Source organism: Mastomys coucha, unplaced genomic scaffold, assembly GCF_008632895.1.
Source record: "Mastomys coucha isolate ucsf_1 unplaced genomic scaffold, UCSF_Mcou_1 pScaffold18, whole genome shotgun sequence".
NCBI classification, from domain to species: Eukaryota; Metazoa; Chordata; class Mammalia; order Rodentia; family Muridae; genus Mastomys; species Mastomys coucha.
The window spans coordinates 99,556,033-99,568,017 of NW_022196900.1; the positions used below are offsets into that span (position 1 = coordinate 99,556,033).

At 47.3% G+C, this 11,985-nt stretch overlaps 1 protein-coding gene and 2 long non-coding RNA genes across 5 annotated transcripts in view; 1 reads left to right on the forward strand and 2 right to left on the reverse strand.

The window, feature by feature from the left end:
- Nucleotides 1-11,985, reverse strand: part of LOC116095793 (putative uncharacterized protein C1orf196) — a 602,408-nt gene that overhangs the window by 462,000 nt on the left and 128,423 nt on the right. The gene's annotated exons all lie outside the window — the stretch shown is intronic.
- On the reverse strand, nt 418-6,689 carry LOC116096976. Of its 3 annotated transcripts, none has more exons than XR_004121171.1 (4): nt 5,906-6,689; nt 5,595-5,767; nt 4,875-4,967; nt 418-3,749 (listed from the first exon to the last, which is right to left on the reverse strand). It is a non-coding gene; the product is annotated as an uncharacterized LOC116096976 (long non-coding RNA). The 3 variants fall into 3 exon arrangements; XR_004121170.1 differs by having other exon boundaries at nt 418-2,018; nt 3,549-3,749; nt 5,595-6,689; XR_004121169.1 differs by having other exon boundaries at nt 5,595-6,689.
- LOC116096977 lies at nt 6,682-9,279 on the forward strand. The gene is made up of 2 exons (XR_004121172.1): nt 6,682-6,793; nt 7,704-9,279. It is a non-coding gene; the product is annotated as an uncharacterized LOC116096977 (long non-coding RNA).

The following is an 11,985-nucleotide window of genomic DNA, read 5'->3' on the forward strand; positions in this document are numbered from 1 at the left end:
TCATGACCCAGTTGCAAAAAGGTATTTTGAGAGTGTGGGATGACCTGAGTCTTGTCCTTGTACCTTGGCATCTTTGTGGTTCCCATAGGTAACGTGGTTGAGGTCACCTAGCCCAAGTACTCTTCCTTAAATAGTCAGACGTTCTCCCTGAGAGTCCTCACCTGACATTCTCTCTCCACAAATATCCACACGGCCACTCCTTCACTTCCCCATCCCAGAATTCATGAATTGACTTCTCTATGTTGTTTGCCTTTGCCCATCTGCCTAAGACACAACCACATTGTGTTCATTTCTGGTCACACTGAGTTTGGTTTGCTTCAGTTTGAGGAACTGGGGGAGGGGAAGAGAGCAGGAACATGAGGCAGCTGGTCACGCCACAGTCAGGGGACAGAGAGAGGTGAAAGCTGACCTTCAGGAGGCTTCTCTCTTTTTTATTCATCAAGGAACTACCACCTGCATCTGCAGGGCTGCCACAATCAGGATGAATCTTTCCACTTCAATTAAGCATGCCAACATCTTCATAATATAACACCCAGAGTGCGTTGCCATAGTGACTCTAAACCCAGTCATGGTATACAGAAGTTAACCATTGCATTCCCTCTACTCTAACCTGCAGCCTTCCATCCCTCCTCTGCTTTTGCCCTTGCCCCTTAACATCTTCTAAATACTATGTAACTTATTTACTGCATTCACAGTGTGTTGCCTGATTCTCCTTGCTAGGGATAAGTTTCACGATCGAGGATTTTTGTCACTGCTATTCACTGAGTGTCCTAAGTGCCTAAGATAGTCTGCATATAATAAGTGCCAAATACATCTATTAAATGAATGCATAAGTACCTAGATGGCTAGATGAACAAGTGTATGTCTGTGTATATGGATGAATCAATGGATGGATGGATGGATGGATGGATGGATGGATGGATGGATAAGTAGGTAGATGAATGGATAACTGGATTGTTGAGTGGATAGGTAGATAGACAGATAGATAGATAGATAGATAGATAGATAGATAGATAGATAGATAGATAGATAGGAAGGTGGGTGGATAAATGGGTGGATGGATTTGTGGGTAGGTGGATGGATGCATAGATAGATAAATAGATGAGTGGATTGATGAGTAAATGGATGGATGGATGGATGGATGGATGGATGGATGGATGATGGAAGATGAGAATGTGGGTAGATGGTATAGACATATGAAGGGGGTGGATAGATAGATGAATGGGCTGATATGTGGACAGGTGGATAAATGAGTAGGAAGGTAGGCAGAGGTCAGATGGGTACATAGTGGATAAATGGGCAGGTGGCTGGGTAGATGACTAGGTATATACCTAGATGAACTAGATGAGTAAGTGGGTACATAGATAGGTGAGCAGGAAGGTGGATGAGTGGATGGAGGAGAGAAAGATGGGTGGGTGGATATATAGGTAGACCAAAGAATGGGTTGGTAGACAGATAGATGAATGATAGATCAGTAGATTTGTGGAAATATGTACTAGAGGATGGGTATATAGATAGATGAATGGAAAATGCATGAAAGAACGGATGAACATACTACATTCTTCTTATAGGATCTCCTTTGAAGGCTTCTCCCTGCAGCTCACATAGATGCTGGATTTCTGAGTCATTCATTAAGCAGTGAGTTTCTTGACCCCAGAACTTCAGAGTGTACCCTCACAGGGCACACGTGGTCTTTCCCAGCTCCAGGGATGTGAGTTCAGTGGAGCACACAAACTGATTGCCAGTGTAACAATGACCCATTCACCAAGGCCTCGGGGTGCAGGCACAAATGGAAACCCAACTCAGCTACCCAGATGGGAGACGGGAACAGCTTCACTAGTCCTCATTTATCTACAATGTCAGTGGCTTGTCTCAGGCCAGGCTGCCAACAAGTCGTGTTTACCACTGCAAGCTGGTGGCTTGCTTCTGGTTGGAAGGAGCTCGTGGAGAGGAAGGAACACTCGTACGTCGATGGGTTTTCCTTCTCTCTAGCCAAGCTGTGGCCACTGCTTCAGCATCTAGGATATGTAGCACAGGTCTCAGAAACTCCAAATTTTGTCTGTAGCCCCTCACTGACCAATGGGCAGAGTTAGGATAGAACAGAACACAAAATAGCTGTGGACAAGAGGCAGTATGGTGACTTCTCTATGGTCTGGGCACCAGCAGGGGATTGATTTGGATGAGGTGGGAGAGGCAGGAGAGGCGGTAGAGGCAGGAGAGGAGGGAGAGGCGGGAGAGGCAGAGATGGCAGGCATTCCTGTAAGCTGAAGGTCTAAAAATAGCCACCTGGACAAATGCATGTCCCCTCTGTTTTAACAAAGGCCTACCACATAGTCATTCAAAGTAGGACCACGGCCAAGGATGTAGGAGTGTGACGAAAAGTTTCTGATCGCAGGGGTGTGACCAAAATTTCTGATAGTAGGAGTGTGATGAAAAGCTTCTGATCGTAGGGGTGTGATGAAAAGTTTCTGATCGTATTGATGGGGGGGGAGGTTTTAAAATGACCTATAGTTTCTAATCTCATTTGTTGTTTAGAATCTAGATGTATGATAAAAGTGGACTCCAGAAACAACCACTATTTACCTCTGAAGGATGGGGGCCTAGATCACTCAAACATCTCTTTTACTGTGCTTTCTACAGCGTGTCTAATTTTCTCTTAAAGAGTCTATCATGTAGATTTTTTGCTAGTGTGAAAAATAAAAGAAAAAACAAACAAGAATGAACACTCATCTGTGCATGGAATATCAATACAATTATGAATGTGGGCAGAATGTGAAGAGGTACCCCTCACCAGCTGCCTAAATTAAAGCTGTCAGCAGCTGCATGCTGTGGCCTCCGGAGCAGGCCTTGTTTCTCCTAATGCAAGTCTTAGCCTCCCTGAACCACTGAAGACCTCCCGCGTCTTGCTTCTGAGGCCATGCCAATTAACACGCAAGCCTGTCTCCATCTCAGCTTCTTCTGCTCCCAGCCCCTCTCTCACAATTCCACCTCTGTGTCTGTTCTCTTCCATATCTATTGTTAGCTTTGCGAGGGATACTCCTGGTGTCTACGATGTGCCTAGGAAACATCTCTTCATGCTTCCCAACCCACCAAAGAATCCCTCTAGGAAGCCTTTTCCAGACTCTGGGAGAACCACCCCCAGCCAAAGTTAACCTCAGATACCCAAAGCTGAACCTGCTGAGAGATGTTCCCAGGAAATGGTTTTGTGGTATCCTTCAACAAATACAACGGAGGTTGTTTTGTTCCCCAAAGATGTACAAGAATAGGGAGACACAATGCCAGGAATTCTAACCATGGTAACAAGTGACTTGGAGGGTCCCCAGGGGCCTGGGAGAACAGGAAGAGGTTTCATTCACCCAAATGCATCCTTGCTTGGGCGGAGAGGGCATCGCTTACTACTGGGGCCACCCAAGGAGTAGTGGAGCATTCACTCCTCCCTCTGGGAGCCCCTTGTGATTTCCTGCATTATAAAAACCACACTCCTTTGCTCTTAAGGAGACAGCACATCTTCAAATAGTCTGTAGGCTCCAGGCATGACACAGGCTCACCTTGAAGCCACAGCCTGTCTCATTCATTGCAGCCCAGCTGTCTTGTTGCCTGCCAGCTCCTTCCATCAGATTATGTGCTGCTGTGATCAGAATGGACGGTGATTCTGACTCCTGATATCACTGCAGAATAAGGAGAAGCTGCCTTGTGCCAGGAAAAGGGCATGCCAGGCGTGAAGCTGCTGGGTCCTTGGCTTCTCTCACCTAGAAACATAATAAGGGGCTCGCTTTGCCACTCATCCCTGGGCTTGGAGCTCAGGGCCCTCCCCATCACTCTCACCTGCCCCTAAGTGCCATCCGTTTGCTCTGAAGGTCCAGTTACCTTCAGGAATGACCACCTCCATCGTATCTGAGTGAAGAAAGTCCTAGGAGCCTGCCTCCTCCCTTAATTCCCAGGATTAGGCCAACATCTCATCCGTGGACTGACCTCACTATGCCTTCTGATCTGGTGCTAAGTGTACCTATGAGCCATCTGTCCTCACCTGTGAGTGGTGTGTGTGTGTGTGTCTGTGTGTGGTGTGTCTGTGTCTATGTGTATTGTGTATATGTGTGTCTGTGCTGTGATGTGTGTGTGTGTGTGTGTGTGTGTGTGTGTGTACACACATATATATATGTCTATGTTTCGTAGTGTGTTTCTCCCTGTCTGTCTATGCATAGGTAGGCCAGGGCTATATTCTGGCTGTTTTCTTCTTTATGTGTCTATGCAGTCTATGCATCCGGTCAGGGCCGGATGTTAAATGTCTTCTTCCTCAGTTGCTCTCTAATTTTTTGAAACAGGGTCTGTCAAGGTTCTGGATCTGTGGCTGTCATTTAAAAAGAAAAGCGCCTCGTCTAACACTCAACTCTATGCAAGGGGGAAGAGGAGGGCTATATTTTAGCTCACACCTCCAGGGTGCAGTGCATCATTTCAGGGAAATCAGGGAAACGGAGACATCACATCCACACTCAAGAGCAGAAAGTGAGAGCATGTGCGCTTAGTACTCAGACAGTCTGGCTCCAAAGTCTGGCTCCAAAGTGGTGTCACCCACTTTCAGGCTGGGTCTTCTCTCGTTAATCCAGGCAGACAACATAATCTCATGCAGATAGATAACCCCCAGACCAACTCAATCTAGACAGCCCCTCACTGAAACTCTCTTCCCGGTGATTCTAGATTGAGTCACGTTGGCATCTAAAACTATCACAGTGTCTCTAACTGAACCTGCGGCTCTCCAGCTCACTTAGACTGGCTAGCCAGCAAGCCCCATGGGTCCTCCTCTCTCTGCCTCCTTGGTACTGGGGTTCCAGGTGTGTGCTGCCACACCTAGCTTTAATGGGGTTCTGGTGGCTTACCTGGCCAGCACTTAACCCACGGCTCTATCTCCACAGCTTCTCTGGGCACACTTTAATTTTGCCTGTGATCATTTGTGGTACTCCATGTATCATCTAGAGGAAACAAATGTTCAAAGTCTCACCTCCAACACTAATGGCCTTGAGAATGTTCAAACCGGGCCCACTTCATTCAGGGTGTAAATGGCAAACATTTTGTTCTGCAGCAAAACAAAGAACCAAACTTCATGTGACCCAACCTGGCACCTTTGAATCCCGTCCTTTGTTAAACACGCTCCCCGTGAACATAATTAATCCAATTTAGCTCCATGAGAAAGAAATTACTTCCCTTAATGGTGCCATATTGGAATTAACCTATTCAACACTTAACCTGTATTCTCTTGTGAGCAGCCATGCTGGAGATTGTCTCCTGGGGACTCTGGAAAAGCCCTTTCAAAGACTCGGGGGGTGGCGGCGGAGGAAAATTTGAAAGATTAGCTAAGAGAAAACATCACTGGTCTCTTCCTATATCCAGAGTGGCCTAGGGGCATGAGTGTTTCTCCTTCAGCACTGGGATCCAGGTTTAGCTTTGTGATATACACTCAGCCACCTGCCGCAGACTGACTGATAAAATCAATACCCAAAGGAGCCTCTGTCTACTACTCCGGGAGTAGAGCCACAGTCAGATGGTGTCCCAGGGACGGTGATTCAGGGATCAAAGATGCAGAATCAAAATCAACAGACCTGCTTGTCCTTCTTCCAGGCAAGAGATTTTAAAAATGCCTTCGGATCTTAGATGGTCCTGTCTGGCCTAGAAGGCAGCACCGTCACGCAGCTTGGCTGAGGGGAAGGTCAAGAGAGAGCCAAATGTAGTTTCTCAGCTTGCTTCGACTTTATAAATTTTGCAGCTCCCTCCTCTGTGTGTGAGAAGAGAAGATAGGCGAAATCTGCCAAGTCAAATTCAACTCCACTCCCTTCACTCGGCATGGGCTTCCGGAAGTCTCCCGGTGGCCGTTGAGCCGGTGAACTGGACCTCTGAGAACTGCATTTTTTACCTCACTACAAAGAAGGGGCAGGATGAGGTGACACAAGCAGGCATCCCTCTGCATCAGGCCACCTCCAAGCATCTCTGCACAGTTCAGGGTGAAGCCACCTTCTTCAGCAAGGTTTTGCCATAGGCTGCCTTAGAGTCTTGTCACCTGGATGAATGGCTGCAACTCAGAATGTGAGTGGACAAGAAAGCAAGTCCCCAGCACTCACGCCTGCCTTGCCTCTAGACGCTTCCACGGACACTCCAGGGCTGGGGCTGGCCCAAGCCTCCTGGCCTAACTCTGACACAGCCGCTCTCCTTCCACCTGGTAGGCTGGCAATAAATCCATGCATTACCTGCGATTCTCACATGCTGTCCCTGCCCACCCATCCCTCTTCCTCCTCCCACACCCGGCTGTTGTCAGGCCATCAGTGGCTTCTCTGCTGACTTTGTCCTGTTTCATATAGCTCGTCTCTTCCCTGCCACAACAGCAGCGACAATGTCTTCTGAATAATGTGGGGTCTCTTGTGAAGTCCTTCCAGTCATTCAACATTTATATGTGCCAGGTAGTGTTAGGCAGAGGCAAAAACAGAAGTAGGACAGAGGCTAAAGATGAGGCTGGGGAAGTGGGGAGGGGGAGAGGGGAGCGGGGGGGGGAGTACAGCATGACCCTTGACTGCAGAGTGCTGCATGCGCCTGGGACACAGGCAGCCAAGGGGTGGCTTAGGAGTCAAGCCTGTGCAGTCCAAGGTCACAATGCCCTTTTCTTAGGGAGCATTGGAGGATTCCATGAGATAATCCCTGAGACCCATCAGACTCTCTCCGTCTACTCATAGAAAATGTCAGCTCTCACTCTTATTCTGATCAAAAGCTGACCTTAGGGGGATAGCTCGGCAAGTAAAATGCTCACCATGTAAGCATGAGTTCTACCCCAAGAACATGTATTAAAAATAGCTCATTGTGGCAGCATGCATTTGTAATCCCAGAGCTAGGGAGATGGAGACAGGAGGATCCCTGGGGCTCACTGGCCAGCTAGCCTGGCTTAATCAGTGAGCCCCAGGTCCCAGTGAGAAATCCAGTCTCAAAAGCAAGGTGGACAGCTCTTGAGGAATGACACCTGAAGCTGTTTCTAGTGTTACACATGTACGTGTGTGTGTGCGCGCACACACACACACACACACACACACACACACACACACACACACACGATCCCATGAGATGGTCCCTGCTGTGCATCAGGCAGTCGGTGGCAGCTTAGGCATCATCATCAGTTCTCACCTTTACGGACATCAGTCCCACTAGCCTTCAGTTCCAACAGTGTTGTAGGCAAAGGCGGGAGCCCAGCCATGTTCTGGATGTGTTAGGGAGCCAGTGTATGCCCCTGAAAGCACAAGGGGCAGCACAGGCTCTGAGGCTGGATGAGAGACAGGGGCATCCATGGATAGAAATGTACAGCTTCTCTGTGTACAGATGGAATTGAAGTGGCCTAGAGTCGCGCATGCCCACCATGGGCTGATTTCAATTTGACAGTTGAGGGTTCTTGGGTGAGGTGATCAGGGCTGGAATGTTCTATAGACCAGTAAAGATGAGATAGGTTCTGGGTCAGCCAGCTTGAATTTGAACCCTAATTGCTGTCTCTACTCATGTGACCTTGATCAAGTCACCTGACCGCTATGCCTTGGTTTCCTGGTCTATACACCAAAGATACAAGACTACTATAGTGTCCCTGGGGTGACATTGATGCTTAACCTGTTAACTTGTGGATTTGGAAGCATGTCCAACAACACATAGCTGTATGCAGTGACCATTATTTACGGTTACAGAAACAAGAGGACTTGGTGACCATCACACAGACGGGAGAGCAGAAGCTGAAGAAGAGTCAGTGACCCCAGGAAAAGCAGCAGAAGGGGAGAGCAGAGTATCAAAGACAGCCAGATAGGTGAAACAAGACAAAAAACTGGGGACAGACTTTGGGTACAAAAAGTTTGCCCTGACGCTTCAGGCAGACGTAAGATGCCAAGACGGTTTTGTTAAACAAGAAGATTTGACTCATTAGATTTTTTTCTCCCAAATGCAGGGACTCAACAACTCCACTCCTCACACCGCCACAATGCAGTCCAGAAGGCGAGCCCGCTGCCTGTCTGTCAGAATGAGGCTGTCAGCTCCCACACCCTTGAAGCAGAGCTTCAAGAAACTTTGAGCATTTCTTAAGACAAATGTAACATGGAGGAATGAGCCACCGAGTCAGCGCAATGGCATGGGCTGTGTTGCTATGACAACCTAACTCCCATTATTTTCAAATCCCGTGGCAAAGATCTAGGCAGCCACAGAACTGAATGGGGGTGCAAAGGAGCTCTCTGCCTTTTGTTTGTGGGAGGGAGCAGAGCCGTTCTAAAATGGATCTTTTCATTTTCCTTGATAAAGAGGCGAGACTGAAGCAACATCTTCCCCCCGAGGGCTTCTGGACCAAAGAGCCCTGTTCTCTGTCTCCACGAGACAATGAGTTACCTCGGTAGTGGTTGCCAGCCATGTCCCCGAGAAGCATCCTTCTTCAACGTGGCAAGCTACTCTGTAGGAATTAGCTCATGAATCCTCGCGATGAGGGAAGAAGACAGAAATTATTTGTTCTGGGAATCCTGCCTGGGCTACTACTCAACCATTTACATAGAACTACATGAATACAGTGCCTATGGAAGTCAGTCCCCCTTCAGTATTTTTTTACACTTTTATTTCATTTATGTGGAAGTATGAGTAGTAGGGGGGGTGTACCAGCATGAGTGTGCCGAGATACATGTGTGGAAGTTGGAGGGCAAATTTCGAGACTTGGTTTTCTCCTGAGGTTCAAACTCAGGTTGTCAGGCTTGGCAATGGCTACCTGTACCCACTGAGCCATCTTGTCTTGAATGTTGTCACTGTTTGAAAACACCCATCAGGGTCCAATCTGGTGGCCTGAGTGCCCAGTGAGCACAAAGACTAGGAATTATGTCTTTCAAATATCAACTCTATGGCGTGACACATGTACTGGATGCTGCAAGCTATGCAATGGTGTCTTGACATGCTGTGGTCTACCTCAGAAGCAGGACGGTAAACTGTGTCTATCATCAAGAGAAACGGTGGTCATAAAATAGATTAGAGATTTGTTTAAAGACATAAAGAAATTCGGGAACTTAGAATAAACACTCATCAAATGCTCACCTTGTGCCAGTTGCTAGGTCAAGAGACATAGCTGCTGGGTAAAGGGGATTGTAAATTTCCTTTGCCTGCACCTGTAATGTGGCTTGTTCCCCCTCAGACTGGCTAGACTTACAAAGTCATTTTGTTTTAACACCTGTTCTTAAATCCTTAGTAACTTGTGGAGTCCTGACGCTTTCGTCTGTCCATAAACTTCCATCTGTCCAAGCAGGGTGGGAAGCTGTGATAACTCAAGGAAAATTAGGTGACCGGTCTGTTTATGTGTGTTGTTTTTATTTTCCCTCTTTGCCATTCCAAGGCAGAGCTCTGGAAACCATGGACAGGAACTAGTGTGTGTGGTGTGTGTGTGTGTGGGTGTGTGTGTGTGTGTTTGCATGTTTTTGTGTGTGTGTGGATGTACCAGTGCACATGAACATGTGTATACATATATGTAGAGGTCAGAGGGCAGCTTCGGCTGTCATCCCTCAGATGCTGGCTGCCTTGTTTTTTTAAGAAGGGGGTCTCTTATTGGCCCGGAACTTACCTAACAGGCTGATGCTAGCCATCCAGGGAATATCCTCCTGACTCTATCTGCCAGCACTGAAATTAAAAATGTATACCACCTTTGATGCTCTTCTAAAAGGACCTGAGTTCAGATCCCAGCCACCCACATCAAATGGCTCAAGACTACCTGTAACTCCAGCTCCAGGAGATATAGCACCTTTTAGACTCTGTGGATAGCTGCAGGCACAAGCATACACACACACACACACACACACACACACACACACACACACACGCACGCACGCACGCACGCACGCACACACCGATGATAGATAGATAGATAGATAGATAGATAGATAGATAGATAGATAGATAGATAGATAGATGATAGATAGATAGATAGATAGATAGATAGATGGATGGATGGATGGATGGATGGATGCATGCATACATACATAATTGTTTAACTAGTCTGCACTCTCACACTCTCACTCTCAGGTTTTTTTACATGGGTTCTGGGGATCAAACTCAGGCCCTCCTGCTTTCAAGGCAAGCACTTTAGTTCCCCAGCTTCCCTCCCCAGCTCAGGTGCTGACTTTTAAACAGGGCATTTTGGGTTTGGAAGAAAAAGTCTTTATCTAGTGCCAAGGGCTCTCCTCTTGTCAGCAGCAGAAATGTGGAGTCTGTTTTGGTCTGAGATACCTGTAAAAATCCAAAAGATAAAGGGGGCTGGTCATGTTTCAGTCCCAAGCCAGTGGGGGCTGGAGGTGGCGAGTCCTCTGGCTCTGCCCACCATTACCACAGTCCTGCAACAGAGGCAGATGTAAGAATCACTTTGTTCATAACTAGCCGGCTAGCTGCCGGAGCAGAGAGTGAAGAGTAATGACAGAACCCGTCTAAGCACATGAACTGTTTTGCTTTCTTTTCCGGTTGCTGTTATAAAATAAAAATACCCCCCAAAAAGCAACTTAAGGAAGAAGAGGTGAATTCTAGCCCATCGCCCAAAAGTACAGCAGGAGCTTGGAGAAGCTGCTCACGCCACATCCACAGTCAGGAAGCAGAGAGGGTGAATACACGCTGCTGCACAGTCCCCTTTCTCCATTTACATCCTTCAGGATCCCAGTCAAGGAATGAGGCTGCCCACAGTGGGTATGTCTTCCCGCCTCAACTACCCTAACCGAGATCATCTTCCACAGGCATGTCCTTGTCCCAGGTGATTCTAGATTCCATCAAGTTGACCATTAGCACTAACCATCATAAAGAACACAAGGTTCTCTGCACAGGGGACCGCGAGCTATGCATAAGCAGGTCCCTGACACACACGATATGCTAAGCTCCAAGCTGGATCCTGTGTGTAAATCTGTGCCCATTTGCTAACCTCCCCTCAGCTTTACTTTCCGCTAGAATGAAGAAACAAGCTGACTGGAGACGAGGCAGAGATCACGGACATCTGGTTTTCTAGACACACATCATTACCATAAACAATTGTACCCCAAAGTATGGAGAAAGAGGCTAGTATGTGCTCACTATCTCTGTGGAGTGTGAGGACAGAGCTTTTCCAGTGAGACTAGCCAGATTCCCAGGGGGTTTAGCAGCCTGGGCACCTCTCTGGTAAGCAGCAGATACCAGCGACATAATCTCTTTGGAAGCAACCAGTTTTCCCACCATCTCACCAAAGACAGAGGATAAAGAAAGGCAAAAGTTGCCTTCTAACTGAAGGTCAGATGAACTCCCTGGCATGCCTGGTTCTTTCCTATCACTAGCCCTGGGCAGTCACAGACGCCATTGAACAAAATGGATGGATGCGTCACATACTGTTACATTAACAGTCACTCCTTGTCTTTCCAATATTTTGGCGAGTTTTTTTATTTCAAAAGTCCAAACAGCTATAATTATAAGTTAACTCTCTGACAAGACAGCTGATTGTGGCCTGTAAAAAGCAATTATTTTGACATTGATTATTTTCTACATGGGAGCAGAGTATCATAATTGTAGTTTGCTAAAAGCGATCGCCACCTTCTAGGATGCACTCCTGATTTGGCCGGAGTTAATTAATGAGTGTTGGGGGGGGCAGGGGAAGGTGAAGCCGACACGCCGTTTAACATACAAATTAATTGACATGAAATAAATTAATACGTTTAATTTAAATGTTATTAATCTACCAAACAGAGAGAAGCAGGCAAGGGGTTTCCAGATCCTCGGCATTAGCATCACCTACAGGGATGTCACCCAGTTACCATGGCAACTGCCTCATTAGGCTTCCTGGGGAAGCCAGCACATAGCATGGGGCTCGGGAACAGTGGGCAAAGGATTCCAGACATCAGATAGAGAATCAGAAATGCCAACTAGAAAGAAGCAGTGCTTTGAGGGTGGAAGTGGGAAGAAGCTGTTTATCTATAGGTGACCCGGGCTCCAGCCTGCAGCTAAAAA